Genomic DNA, 16,341 nt, shown 5'->3' with positions numbered 1-16,341 from the left:
TCCTTGATTAAGGCCAAAATGAAGAATTAATTTTGAGTTCAAATCTCTTCCTTCCTTCCTGCTTCTCAAGTTTCACCCTTTTTCTTTTAATAAAAAGCAACTTTAGTTGTAACATTTGATAATGATGAATTAAGTATATGGCATAGATTGAGACCCCATTTGAGGTTGCAATACTTTTGGTTAAAAAAGCATTTTTATGTGATAAAAGTACTATTAAGGCATTTTGTAAACATTATCCCATAAAATTAGGAGTAGGGCTTTTGGTGTTAAAAGTACTTTTAGCAAAATATCAAAATTTGGTGATTGAATAGAAAGCTCTAATAAAAATGAGCATAAAAGTCAAACTGATTATTTTGTGATTGAATTTGTGTGCATGCATGCAGTGGTTCTTTTGAATATTCTTGTCCATTCTAGCCAAAGAAAAAAAAAAGTTTTGCATAGCAAATGAGTTGACTCTATATGATAATTTATGATATCTGACCCCTACTTTTATGAGAAGAAAAGACTGCTTTTTCCATAACAACTTTGAAAGGCAAATGCTGCTTTTTTTCCATAAGAACTTTCAAAAGAAAAGGTTGTTTTTTCCAGTAAGAACTTTCAAAATGTTTGAAGTAAAACAAACGAAAGCCAAAAAAATCCGACAAGGTTATCAGTTATGGCATAGCTTTTAGTATAATTGTATTCGATTACTAGTGGACAAAGTTGTCGAACAACTATGACCAAAGAAAGAGCTAGACAATAACTATTGTCATGTCATAGTTAAATACCAAATACCATACATTCATTAATACCATACATACCAAATACCACTCTAATATTCACCCAACTAACCAGTCATTAATTAATGACCAAACCATTCAGTATTTCAGTTCATTCCCACCGTTAAATACTAAATACCATACATTATTTTCCTCCCATACAGAAATACCCTACCATATTTACATATCTACATATATATAAATTCATGAAGGGTTTCTTAGTGACAGCCTTTCTAGAAGTCCAAAATCTGAATTCCTTTTTTGTAGATCTTTTATTTATTTTAATTCCTAAAATGTAATGAGTTGATTGCAAAATCATGATTATAGACTATATTCTCATCATTTCAAAATTTAAATTATTTCAAATCTTAACAAGTTGATGATACACAGACTTTAAAATTTGAGAGGAAAAAGGAATTTTCTGATCCACATATATTTTTGGTTATGTATTTACTCTAATTTAAAATTACTATTACTATTGTGAATTCATTTTTCTTTGTCTCCAAGATCCATTTTGATTTCTACTCTATATAAATTGCAGAATTTTTAGTTAGAAGCCTTGTTAAACCTCCAAAATCTCTATTCCTCTTTCGTAGATCTTGTATTTATTTTTAATTCCTAAAATGCAACGTCAATTCCTTTTTTTTATCAATATATTCTTATCATAGATGTCTAATTAAAAGAGCTACATAAGATATCTTCTGTAGAATTGAGCACTCATTCTCATACAACAAAAAACATTCTCATGAACGTCACTACAAGAAAATTGGTCATTAGTGACAACTTTTCTCTGTGATGAAAAAAAGTTGTCACAAAAGGGGATCCTTTATTGACGACTTTCTAACTCGTCACAAATCTCTAATGGGAGTCAACTCATTTGTGACAACTTAGAAAAGTCGTCACTAGTAAATTCCCGCCAAGATTTAGCAAGAGCGCGGGAGTATTAGAACACACAATAGTGACGACATTAAGAACATCATCACTATTGTTTGGCCTATTTATGGACGACTTTTTGTTGTCGTCACTGATCACTAAAAAAAAAGTTATTAGTGACAACATTTTGTAGTGATGACAATAAGTCGTCACAAAAGGAGTTTCTTTAGTCGTGACTCCTAAAGTTGTCACAATTGCATCAAAGCAACTAAATGTTTAGTGACGACCCGTTATTTTCGTCACAAACTACATTGCAAGAAATATGGTCATTAGTGACAATATTTTCTAGTGACGACAAAAGTCGTCACAAAACGTGGTTGTTTAGTGACGACAAGGAAAGTTGTCATAATTGCTCAAAATAACTAAGTTTTCAGTGACGACCTTGAAAAACGTTGTCACTAAAATGATTTATATAGTGACAACTTCTAATATCGTCACTGTCACTCTACCGATTCAGATTTAGTGACAAGAATTAATCGTCACTGTTTAAAGTACTTATTTCTAAGTCACTTTCATTAATTCTACTGTGCCACCCTAACTTTTGCGATTTAGCCCCAAATGTTGTAAAAATTCCATTAATTCCATTATGATACCTTAACTTTTACAATTTAGCCTCATATGTAGTACACCGATTTCTTTAATTCTATTATTACTCCCTAACTTTTGTAATTTAGCCCCATATGTAATTCACCAATTTCATTAATTCTACTATGGCACTCTAACTTTTGCAATTTAACCCCCATATGTAATACACCAATTTTATTATTTCTATTATGGCACCCTAGCTTTTACAATTTAGCCCCTATTTTTTTATTAGGAAATTGCGAATGGTATCTTGATAAACATAAATATTTTATAATTTTCTCAAACTTAAGTAATAATTTGTTATAAACTCTAAAGATATATCTTTCATTACAATAGTTATAAGGCAGGTAGGTCTTTTTATCAATGGAATAAGAAATTTATGCTAGATTTATCCTTTGTACTACATGCCAAGTAGTATTAGCAAAGGAATAACAAAGTACTACAAAGTAATTAACAAAATAGCCTTCAGGGAGTGTAGTTTATGGGCAAATGAGCATTATCTATTCAAAGTACCAACTTTTTATGGGCATTTTACTCTCAAACATATAATTTATGATAAATTTATAAATGTTTGTAAGTAAAATTCAAAAAGTGTTACACTGATTTCTTACAAAACGAAAACTGGCAGGTTATCTTTTCAACATAAATTAAATTTTTTTAAAAAAAGAAATGCCCCATAAAGTACCAACTCTTTGTGGGTTTCCTCCATTACATGAACAAATATTCTACTCTTTATGGGCATTTCACTCTGAATCATTTAATTTATATTAAATACATAAATGTTTGTAAGTAAAATTCAAAAAATGTTGCACTAATATTTTTATGAAAGGGAAACTGGTAGGTTTTGTATTTAACATAAATTAAATATGTGAAAGCAAAAAAAAAAGAAATTACCCATAAATCGATGTCTTGCAAATCTATACTAGTAAAATAGTTTCAAACAAAATTAAACATTAAAATAAACTGTAATTTATACACATTAAAATATCTGTAATTTATACACATTTTGCAACTACTACTTGTGTTTTCTCTGTAATGATTTTTTTAACTATTGAGAACTTAAGTTTTGTCTTGTAAATCTATACTAGTACAATAGTTTTAAACAAAATTAAACATTAAAATAAATGTTTGAAAAAGAACAAAAGTACATTTATCACTTGCAGTAATGTAACAAAATTTTCTCAACCATTATCAATATTTTCACAAAAGTATTAAAAACTAGCAATTGACAATATTAAAAACTAGCAATTTAATTAGTGACTACTTTTCTTGTCATTATAATCTTGAATAAATTAGTGATAACATTATGTCATCACTAAATTTTCTTTGATTTTGACTTAACAATAATGTCTTATTAATAGCGTTTGATTATTTTTAATGAAAGTCTGTGTTTAATCTATGCTTCAAACCAAATTAAAAATAAAAAAAAGCATGATGATTGGTCTCAAATGTTAGGAAAATGATTATTTTTATTGAAACTATGTTATAACCATATAATTTGAGTTTAATTATTTTCAATTACATAATGTTCTTTAGTGCTGCAATTATAAGAAATTAGTGTAAAATATTAGCAAATTATAAAAGTACATTTTCAATTATATGAAATTAACAAATTTTGCCACCTATGTTGATGAAAATTTTTATTTTTTGCTTGAAAATTTTTATTTTTTGCGAAAAAATAAAGAATAATACTATAGCATTAAAATCTATGGTTCAAACCATATTACAAATCCAGAAAAAAAACATGATTTTTTGTATCAAATGGAGGGAAAATGAGTGAAGTCAAAATTTTGATCAAATCATAGTGAAAGTGCCGCGCAACAAAAACAATATCAAAGCAAAGCAAAGACCAAAGCAGCGGAACACATTCTGAAAACAAAAGCAATGGAACACTTGGTCTGAGTTAAAGCAACGGAACACTTGAGCAACACAAACAAACAGAGGGAAAAGCTTTTGGGCAAGAAAAAGGAAAAGCCGAGCGGAGGAGTTGCAATTTGCTGTCAGCTCCGAAAATTTCCACCATCACCGGCGAACATTCAGCAAGCTGTTTGTCTGGTGCTGCCTTCGTGGATATTCCTGCCTTTCTGTTTGGTTTGTGTAAATTTTTATGTTGGTTTCTTAGCAGTAACAGGTATAAGATGCATTTTTTGTTAGTTTGGGACTGATTCGAACTATCTATATGTTGATGATGAATTCAGAAATGCATAGAAAGTTTTTAAATAAATCTGGATTTGCAAGTTTTGCTTTACTCAGACCTTATTTTCTTTCGTGGGTGCTCACTATGGTCTTTCGTGGGTTTCATAGTAAGATTAACAAAGATTAGAGTTTGTTCTCTGGTGTTGTTAACGACTGGTGCCTGAACTTGTTAAAATTCCAAAGCATCAAGGGAAGTTGCGGCAAAGCTGCGACTGGAAAATGTAGAAATGTTTTCGATGTTTGCGACTCGTCTTTCTCTTGTTTATTCATTTGTTCCAGTAGCTGTTTTCCTTGTGTTTCTGTGGAGTCTTGAGGATTGCTCAAGAGCTTGTTTGAGAGATTTTGGTTTGGTTACCATGAAGCAAGATTTTAGTTGCTGTTTTCCTTTTCATGATGCAAAGCATTTGCGTGTTTGGGAACTTAGTGATAAAAACCGTCAGTTTCATTTGTCTTGTTTCGGGTTTGCTTCCTGGGAAAACTGGGTCGGAGTTTAGCATGTATGTAGATCATTTTGATGTACTTTGAGTCCGAAAGCTTGTTGGCCCTCGCGTTTTATGCGTGAATGAGTTGGGACTTGCTTGAGTCAATTTTTTGTCTGAATTTGTTTCGGCTAAATGAAGATAAGTTGCAGAAATAGCGTTGCCTGGGAAATGGAACTGCAGAAACATAAAATGCTTCGTAAACTTTGCATGCAAAATTTCTGAAAATTTGCAATTTAGCCCCTTAATTTATTCCTAATTCCACTAAGGCCCAGATAATAAAAAAAATAATCAATTTGGTCCCTTTTAATGTCAATTTCCTTTGGTACGTTTTAATTTATTTTTGGGCAGATTGCTTAGGAATTTTAGGATGGAATTTGAGTATTTAATGATTCTTGATAATCCTTAGTTTTGATTTGGATTTTAGTGAAATTTTGGTGTTTTGTTGTTTAATCGTAGTAAATAGTTTTTCATTTATTTTGTGAGAATTTATTTTTGGTTTGGGCTGGGTTTCACCTTAAGTCCTTAATTTATTTCTTTTTATACCCTTAGTATTTATAATAAAAATAAATTGGCTCCTTACACTCCTTTAATCCTTTCAATTGGGTCTTTGTTTGTCTTGGTTAAATATGGGTAATGCTTTCCTTGGAATGTTTTGAGTGAATCAATTTCATATTCATTTCCATTTCATGTGATTATTTGTTAATTAAAGTGATGCCTTGACCTTTTCTTTGTTTTTGGAGGGTAAATAGGTAATTTCGTTTCAATAGGACATTAACTCAAGAGTGGTACACCCTATCCTTTATTTTTTACTTTATTTGACCCTATGTACCCTATGTGACTTTACGTGTTTAAATGCATGCCTCTTGAATGTTTTCATTTCATTTCATTTATTTATTTGCTTTAGTTTTGTATATTTATTTTAGTTCAATTTTGATTATTTAAAAGGCATTTAAATGCCAGGTTGTAATAGTTAGGGAGTTCAAGATCTGTATTTAGATAGAATATGTAATAGTTAGGGATTTATTTATTTATTTTATTCCTCCCCCCTTAGATTGTAGTTAAGGCCCCAAGTGTAATAGTTAGGGATTTATTTGCTTTATTTGCCTTGTGTGTTTGCATGCTTACGTGCTATGTGTTACTGCTTTCTTAGGATCTTGCATCTAGATATCATGATTATGTGTTATGTGTTTATGTGATATTATGTGTTCATATGCTTTTATTATATTTTACATGATTAGTTAGTTATAATCAATGCGTGATGTCACCATACTAGTCCAACGCTAGTTGTGGTCCATTTTCCGAATCCACACTAGTCCAACGCTGGTTGTGGCCTTTTGTTCCGACTTTTCTTACTAGTCCAACGCTAGTGAGAATTCATAGACATGGGCTAGTCCAACGCTAGATGCTTAAGAGCCCTTCAAGCGTTAGATCATGATTATGTGATAAAATCATTTCATTTCATGCATATTTTACTTTCTAGGGTCTTTTATCATTTTTTGCATTTTCCCTTTATATATATCCTATATCCCGTATTCCCTCTTATATCCATATCCCCTATTTCATATAATCCTATGCATGAGACGTGACATTAGATTTGCATTTTATATAGGGAAAATTAGAGATAGGTTAGTACATTTGTTTGATTAGATTAGGGAAAATCCCTTGAGTATGGGATATGGACGAGTTTGGCTTTCTAACTTTAACAAGCTCGTATTCCTTCTATTAAAGGGAACATTGAATTCACGACTATTAGACCACCCCGGCACCCGTTATAATGCATTCCTCTAAATCATGTATATTTATATAATTATTATTTTCTTTTCTTTTCTTAGAGTCTCATATTTTTGCATTATTCGTGATCTCTTCAAAGAGTCCCTATTGGGCACCACAATTAATGTGATTGGCACCAATTAAACTTTGAAAAGATATTTTGATCCCCTGATACCCTCTTAGGCTTAGGGTTTGCATTCATATAGTACATCCAAATGTGATAAATCTTTAGATTAAAATAAGAAAATCTTTATCTAAATCACACAACTAGCATTAGTTAGGTTGAAAGGGTGACTCGGATTTTTATCCTTGCCTTCCCTTTCTTCAAATGTGACTCCCGAACCCTTTTCTTTGATTTACATAGACTTGGAGTCGTTTAAAAAGGGTTATTCTATTTTCTTCTTAAAAATATTTTAGGTAATTTGGTACACCTTAACTCAATACCAAGTGGCTACTCCGATTTTTTATTTCAAAAACTCTTTTTAAACTATAATCTGGGCCCAAATCGTCACACTTTCAAACCCCATTATTAGGCCCTTTTCCTCTTTTCATTTCATTAAATCAAAAATTCATTTTTTACTCAAAATTTGAATCAAAATCCATTTTTTCTAAAACACATGATTTTATTTTAAAGAATGGGGCGCGACAAAAACAACATCATTTTATGAATTAATCTCTATTGTACTGACAATATATATACTACCAAGTCTACATGTATAAGAACTAATTTTAATTTTAATTTAAAATTTAAATTTTGCACATGTCGCCGTACATTCAAACTAGATACTGTATACATCGAATTTATATTGGTCATTGATGGATCAAGCACTAACAGTTGCATGAGTAACTATTTTAGGAGGTTGAATTCATCAGGCACTAACAGTTGCACGAGGAACTATTTTAGAAGGTTGAATTCTAAGAGTTGTCTTCTTTAAAAAGGGGAAGGGGCAGTATAACCATTTCTAAACAGTATAAGATCATCCTTATACTGTATAAGAAGGAGTTAGGGTTTGAGTACTGACTTTGTTTCCTTCTGTTGGGGAAAGCAAAATATCCTTTTCTATTCTTTATTCTGAGACATTAGTTGCAGATAGTTGCATAAGTACTATTAAGCTCTCCTTAAATACTACTAAGTACTATTAAGAAGTTGGGTTTTCACTCATTGGTAGGAAATACTTCGTGTGGGGGTATCCCGTATTGTTGAGTAGAGCACCCACTCCAGGCATACAGGCATTCCAGCCCGTTTTAGTAGAAGGGGGTGCTGTTTCTTCTGCCTCTTCATGGATATATAGTGTTTGGCCATTAAACTGCAATTTCAATCAATTTACTTATTCATTCTCTGCATGACCATTACCTTAGTTACTCCTCCATGGTGAACGAATGGCTATGGTTGTTTCTCTCGTGCTTTTGTTAGGCTTCGTATATATCACGGGTTTCTAAGATCAAATTAACTTCTTTTGTGATGTTTGGGCACAGGTGTGGCTTCTCTTTATAATTGAGGTGAGTTCATTGATGATTTTATGAGCACAAACGCTGTCCAAGTGTTGATCCGATTGCTAGGATTCGAGTATGGTGAAATATCTTCCATTACTTTCATTTTAGTGAAGTCGAAGGGATCAATTTCTCAAATTCCTAGCGTTTTCAACCTGACAATTTTGCAAACCAAGCTTCAAATCAAGGCTTTGAAGATATTGATGGGGAATCTGCGCCATAAACCTTAATTCATGAAGCAGATCAAGGAGTAGATTCTTTATTGATTTGGCGTCGTCTATTTCTCTTAGGGTACATTTGATAAAACTAAAATTTGAAATTTGAATCCATTAAGTTATTGAATTGTTAAGTATTAAATCAAATACATTTGAGTGTATATCACATTCAGTGATAAGTTATCACTTATCACTTATTTTTTAGAGCAAATTTTGTTTAGAAAATTCAATATCATTTAATTAATTTAGATGTTTAATTTTTTGTTATCAAATACGTCTGAACATATTAAGATGCGAATCCATTAAGTTTAGAGTAAATTTTATATACACTTTTAGTGTATACACTATCACGGTTGAATGGATGATACATAAGTAAATTCAAAATTTGCACATGTGTCATATAACTAATGGTGATAGTGTATATATATTGACAGTGTATATAAGATTAATCTTTAACTTTAAGTGTTGAATTAGATTATCAAACATGACCTTAATTTCTTAGTTATTTAGTCGATTGTATTAAGAATAGATTGGGCCAACTTGCGTGTAACTTGGAACCACATAGTTGTTGTTTTAATTGAGTTGTTTTGGGCCTTTTAGGTTAGTAAATAATTTGGCCAGTTTAAAACTTAAGTTGGGCCTTAATTAGTTAGTTCTTAGTTGGTTAATTAAATAGTTAAGTCTTGGCCCATTTTGATTTGTACTTTGGCTATAAAGAGCCGAACTCTTTGCTTTGATTAATAGAGACAATAGAGATAACGAATTTTCCAACATTAAACACGTGTGTTTCCCTCTTGGCTTCTTTATGAGCTATCCTTGAACACCTTAGAGTGGTTTTAAAATGCTAATTGACTTATCAATTAAGTAGTTATCTTGATTGTGGCGTAGTCTACTGATCAAACGTTCTTGAGCCATTTCTTGAGCATTTTGATTTTCGCTACCTAAATCTTGATATTGATTCTAGATCCTTGGGGATTGTGGTGCTACGAGTTATGTCTGGTATTAGAGTTAGTTGAAGGTATCAAAGTTATATCCCATTTAGTTTTCTTGTTTCCGTCTATGTCGTTCTTATTCTAAGGTTTTGTGTTTTGAGTAAAAAAAAAGTTATTGTTCATTTGTGGTACTGTTCATCTGTGTTGTTGTCCATCTCGAAAAAAAAAAATTCTGTTCAAAGTGTTTCTTGGAAATCCAAAGTTCTTACCTAGGGTTTCTTTGTGAGTCTTGTTGAATCTTGGATTGTGTGAGCTGTTCGCACTTGCTACTTGAAACCCTAAATTTTGGTTTTTGAAGTTCTCGAAATTTTTGGGGAAATCTTGGCTGTTGATATTTGTTTCTTGAATCTTTCTTGAGTTTCTTGATTAAATTCCAGAAGTTCTTGAAGATCTTGAAACAATCTTAAAGGTTTCTTGAATTCTTGTGCTCAAACTTTTCGAATCTTCAAATTCTTGAAACCTTGAAAATTTGGGGCTTGTCTTTTACTGGTTTCGTCACAAGGTTGGAGGTGTTCGTATCAAGTTTACTACTCTTTTTTTGGGTATTCTTTGGTTTACAAAGAATCGATTTGCATATACGTCTGCAAATAATCTATATTTGGTTGTAACTACAATTGCACTATTTAACCTATTCATTTCTCCCTTGTTTTTTTTACCCTGTATGTGAGGCTGAATTTATTCTCTAAACCTAGCTTTATTGCATATATCTTGAATAAGGTTAGTAATTTCATCATTGGACTCATAATTTGTCAAATGTAGTTGCTTTGACGTGATTATATGAACACTAGCCTCTAATTGTGCTCTAAAATTAGTTATCTTCAGGCTTTTGATTGTGTCTCTTTCCTCATTACTTTTTGGGATTCAGGGTTCATCAATTGTGCATGTTTTGGGTTTCTGAGTTGGTTTTCCCTTTTCACTTTTATGATTTTAAATGCAAAAAATTTTGGTTCCTACAAAATTTGTGATTCATTTATGTGACAAACTAAAATTGTTTCTATAATATATTTGTCATTTCTTTTGCAAAAAGTCGTAGTTTGAATGCTTTTCAATTGGTTGATTTGTCAAATAGGTTGAAAAGACTCATCCTACTTTTTTCAGAATCGTTTGGCTTTCTCTTCTTTTGTTATGAATTTCTTGTAATTTGTTATTCAGCAAAAGGTTTGTTTTCTAAGTTTTTCTTTTTTTTTTTTTTTGCTTTGTGTTATTTGTTTGAAACGTTAAAGAAGCTTGGTTGTTTGTAGTTGTTTACTTAGTTCCTGATCGAAGAATTCCTGCAGGCAGTAGGCACACAAAATCAATCGTAATAATAAATTACTTGGAGTATTTTCTACTTTATTTATTCTAACAAAAATTAAAAAAAAAAAGTTGAACTCAAAGTGTGTTTTAATCACTACTCAAGAACGATTCAAAAGAATCAAGGTAAACCTTTGAAAACATTCAAGAAAATTACAATAAACCAACAACAGTTGAATAATGATTAATTAAAAGTCTACTAACAAAAGTCCTAATGACACCTATTTATTGGCGAAAAACATCTGAAACCGAAAAGGAAAAAAATATCAAGAAAATGAGAAGACAGCAAAAAATCTTGTTGTTGGCCAATGCTGGATCCAATGCTAGATCAGAGGCTCTCCAAGCCGGAGCCGGCGTCGGATTGAAGTGAAACAGCTTCAAAATTCCTGCAATTCCAAACGATACCGGATGATCCATTCATAGTACAGTAGTTTTTTTTTTTTTTTGTGTGCATACGGATTCTTGTTGTCCAAATTTTGTTCTTGCAAGTCTTTTTGGTTCCTGGATGATGTTTCACAATTTAAAGTTTATTTCCACGCCTCTTTATTGCCTTACCCTATTTTTATTAATTTAATTAGGAACCCATCAAAACTGATTATAATGATTGGTTAGAATGTAATCCAATAGATCTAATACAAAGATAATGCGATAAGAAAGTTCTGATTCATAATGCTTAAAGATTATCTCAAGCCGCTACCAGTCAAAGAAAAAAGAGTGATTTTTTTTTCCCATTTCCATGTTGTGTAAAAGATTAGGGAATAAAAATTTCAGGGTTATTATCACGCTACCCCTTTAAACTATATCACTACTATCAATTTATCCCATAACGTTATCTTTTAGTCACTTTACCCTCATAAGTAATTCAACTCAACATATGAAAAAAGTTTGGACAAAAATACCCTTTTATTTTGTAGCATTACAACATTATTATTATCATTTTATTCGTTTACATTATAGTGATACAATCACTTTAGTTCCTAACATTATTTTTTAGGCATTTTACCTCATCGTTAATCTAACTAGTATGGTCAAAATTTTTTAAATATATTTACCCTTTTTATAAATAATTAAAAATAAAAAGTTGGAATGGTTATTCTTCCTTTTTTCACTTTAAGAGATCGAAAAACATAAAATAAAAGGATTTTCTCAAATTTCTTTTTTCACATTTATTAATACTAGGAAAAGAAAAAGAGATAGGAAAGAAGGAGACAAAAAATTAGATTTTGCAAAAAAAGAAAATAAAGAAAAGTCTAATATTATCGTATTACTTTAAAGTTATCGAGATTAGGATTGGAATTTGTGGTAAACAAAAAAGTGAAATAATTTTAAAATAATAAAAATATTTAATTCTTTCTTATTTGTAATTTTTAAAAAAAGAATTGAGCTCTCTCTCTTCCTCTCCCCTCTCCATCTTTCTATTTTTTTCAATATTAATAAGATTGCCAAAAAGAAAGAAATTAATACTTTCACTTTTTTTCTTGATACTAAAAAGGAGAAGAGTTAATCTAAATTTTTTATTAATTTTATTATGCAAAGAGGAGGGTATTTTCTTCTAAAGTTTTTTAACTTGCTAAGTTGGTTTAATAGCAGGATAAATTGCCTAAAAAATAACTTAGGGGGTAAATTGATAATGATACTATATTTTATGGGGATAAAGTGATAATAATTTTAAGAGTTAAACATGTCTTTTCACTTTAATTAACAAACACCATTAAGTTTGACCGTTAGTTTTGGGGGTAAAGTGACTAAAAGATAACGTTAAGGGGGAAGTTGATAGTAGCACCGAATGTTAAGGGGGTAAAGTGATAATAATCCAAAATTTCATTCTATAATCAGGATAGAAATTGGAGCAAACTATATTACTAGAAAATTTGAGTGAAAATGAAAAATATTGAGAAAAAAAAGGAAAAGGGAAGCAACTTGGGTGAGGAGTCCTTGATTAAGGCCAAAATGAAGAATTAATTTTGAGTTCAAATCTCTTCCTTCCTTCCTGCTTCTCAAGTTTCACCCTTTTTCTTTTAATAAAAAGCAACTTTAGTTGTAACATTTGATAATGATGAATTAAGTATATGGCATAGATTGAGACCCCATTTGAGGTTGCAATACTTTTGGTTAAAAAAGCATTTTTATGTGATAAAAGTACTATTAAGGCATTTTGTAAACATTATCCCATAAAATTAGGAGTAGGGCTTTTGGTGTTAAAAGTACTTTTAGCAAAATATCAAAATTTGGTGATTGAATAGAAAGCTCTAATAAAAATGAGCATAAAAGTCAAACTGATTATTTTGTGATTGAATTTGTGTGCATGCATGCAGTGGTTCTTTTGAATATTCTTGTCCATTCTAGCCAAAGAAAAAAAAAAGTTTTGCATAGCAAATGAGTTGACTCTATATGATAATTTATGATATCTGACCCCTACTTTTATGAGAAGAAAAGACTGCTTTTTCCATAACAACTTTGAAAGGCAAATGCTGCTTTTTTTCCATAAGAACTTTCAAAAGAAAAGGTTGTTTTTTCCAGTAAGAACTTTCAAAATGTTTGAAGTAAAACAAACGAAAGCCAAAAAAATCCGACAAGGTTATCAGTTATGGCATAGCTTTTAGTATAATTGTATTCGATTACTAGTGGACAAAGTTGTCGAACAACTATGACCAAAGAAAGAGCTAGACAATAACTATTGTCATGTCATAGTTAAATACCAAATACCATACATTCATTAATACCATACATACCAAATACCACTCTAATATTCACCCAACTAACCAGTCATTAATTAATGACCAAACCATTCAGTATTTCAGTTCATTCCCACCGTTAAATACTAAATACCATACATTATTTTCCTCCCATACAGAAATACCCTACCATATTTACATATCTACATATATATAAATTCATGAAGGGTTTCTTAGTGACAGCCTTTCTAGAAGTCCAAAATCTGAATTCCTTTTTTGTAGATCTTTTATTTATTTTAATTCCTAAAATGTAATGAGTTGATTGCAAAATCATGATTATAGACTATATTCTCATCATTTCAAAATTTAAATTATTTCAAATCTTAACAAGTTGATGATACACAGACTTTAAAATTTGAGAGGAAAAAGGAATTTTCTGATCCACATATATTTTTGGTTATGTATTTACTCTAATTTAAAATTACTATTACTATTGTGAATTCATTTTTCTTTGTCTCCAAGATCCATTTTGATTTCTACTCTATATAAATTGCAGAATTTTTAGTTAGAAGCCTTGTTAAACCTCCAAAATCTCTATTCCTCTTTCGTAGATCTTGTATTTATTTTTAATTCCTAAAATGCAACGTCAATTCCTTTTTTTTATCAATATATTCTTATCATAGATGTCTAATTAAAAGAGCTACATAAGATATCTTCTGTAGAATTGAGCACTCATTCTCATACAACAAAAAACATTCTCATGAACGTCACTACAAGAAAATTGGTCATTAGTGACAACTTTTCTCTGTGATGAAAAAAAGTTGTCACAAAAGGGGATCCTTTATTGACGACTTTCTAACTCGTCACAAATCTCTAATGGGAGTCAACTCATTTGTGACAACTTAGAAAAGTCGTCACTAGTAAATTCCCGCCAAGATTTAGCAAGAGCGCGGGAGTATTAGAACACACAATAGTGACGACATTAAGAACATCATCACTATTGTTTGGCCTATTTATGGACGACTTTTTGTTGTCGTCACTGATCACTAAAAAAAAAGTTATTAGTGACAACATTTTGTAGTGATGACAATAAGTCGTCACAAAAGGAGTTTCTTTAGTCGTGACTCCTAAAGTTGTCACAATTGCATCAAAGCAACTAAATGTTTAGTGACGACCCGTTATTTTCGTCACAAACTACATTGCAAGAAATATGGTCATTAGTGACAATATTTTCTAGTGACGACAAAAGTCGTCACAAAACGTGGTTGTTTAGTGACGACAAGGAAAGTTGTCATAATTGCTCAAAATAACTAAGTTTTCAGTGACGACCTTGAAAAACGTTGTCACTAAAATGATTTATATAGTGACAACTTCTAATATCGTCACTGTCACTCTACCGATTCAGATTTAGTGACAAGAATTAATCGTCACTGTTTAAAGTACTTATTTCTAAGTCACTTTCATTAATTCTACTGTGCCACCCTAACTTTTGCGATTTAGCCCCAAATGTTGTAAAAATTCCATTAATTCCATTATGATACCTTAACTTTTACAATTTAGCCTCATATGTAGTACACCGATTTCTTTAATTCTATTATTACTCCCTAACTTTTGTAATTTAGCCCCATATGTAATTCACCAATTTCATTAATTCTACTATGGCACTCTAACTTTTGCAATTTAACCCCCATATGTAATACACCAATTTTATTATTTCTATTATGGCACCCTAGCTTTTACAATTTAGCCCCTATTTTTTTATTAGGAAATTGCGAATGGTATCTTGATAAACATAAATATTTTATAATTTTCTCAAACTTAAGTAATAATTTGTTATAAACTCTAAAGATATATCTTTCATTACAATAGTTATAAGGCAGGTAGGTCTTTTTATCAATGGAATAAGAAATTTATGCTAGATTTATCCTTTGTACTACATGCCAAGTAGTATTAGCAAAGGAATAACAAAGTACTACAAAGTAATTAACAAAATAGCCTTCAGGGAGTGTAGTTTATGGGCAAATGAGCATTATCTATTCAAAGTACCAACTTTTTATGGGCATTTTACTCTCAAACATATAATTTATGATAAATTTATAAATGTTTGTAAGTAAAATTCAAAAAGTGTTACACTGATTTCTTACAAAACGAAAACTGGCAGGTTATCTTTTCAACATAAATTAAATTTTTTTAAAAAAAGAAATGCCCCATAAAGTACCAACTCTTTGTGGGTTTCCTCCATTACATGAACAAATATTCTACTCTTTATGGGCATTTCACTCTGAATCATTTAATTTATATTAAATACATAAATGTTTGTAAGTAAAATTCAAAAAATGTTGCACTAATATTTTTATGAAAGGGAAACTGGTAGGTTTTGTATTTAACATAAATTAAATATGTGAAAGCAAAAAAAAAAGAAATTACCCATAAATCGATGTCTTGCAAATCTATACTAGTAAAATAGTTTCAAACAAAATTAAACATTAAAATAAACTGTAATTTATACACATTAAAATATCTGTAATTTATACACATTTTGCAACTACTACTTGTGTTTTCTCTGTAATGATTTTTTTAACTATTGAGAACTTAAGTTTTGTCTTGTAAATCTATACTAGTACAATAGTTTTAAACAAAATTAAACATTAAAATAAATGTTTGAAAAAGAACAAAAGTACATTTATCACTTGCAGTAATGTAACAAAATTTTCTCAACCATTATCAATATTTTCACAAAAGTATTAAAAACTAGCAATTGACAATATTAAAAACTAGCAATTTAATTAGTGACTACTTTTCTTGTCATTATAATCTTGAATAAATTAGTGATAACATTATGTCATCACTAAATTTTCTTTGATTTTGACTTAACAATAATGTCTTATTAATAGCGTTTGATTATTTTTAATGAAAGTCTGTGTTTAATCTATGCTTCAAACCAAATTAAA

The sequence above is a fragment of the Coffea arabica genome, chromosome 3c (genome assembly GCF_036785885.1).
Source record: "Coffea arabica cultivar ET-39 chromosome 3c, Coffea Arabica ET-39 HiFi, whole genome shotgun sequence".
NCBI classification, from domain to species: domain Eukaryota; kingdom Viridiplantae; phylum Streptophyta; class Magnoliopsida; order Gentianales; family Rubiaceae; genus Coffea; species Coffea arabica.
This window is presented reverse-complemented; position numbering follows the sequence as displayed.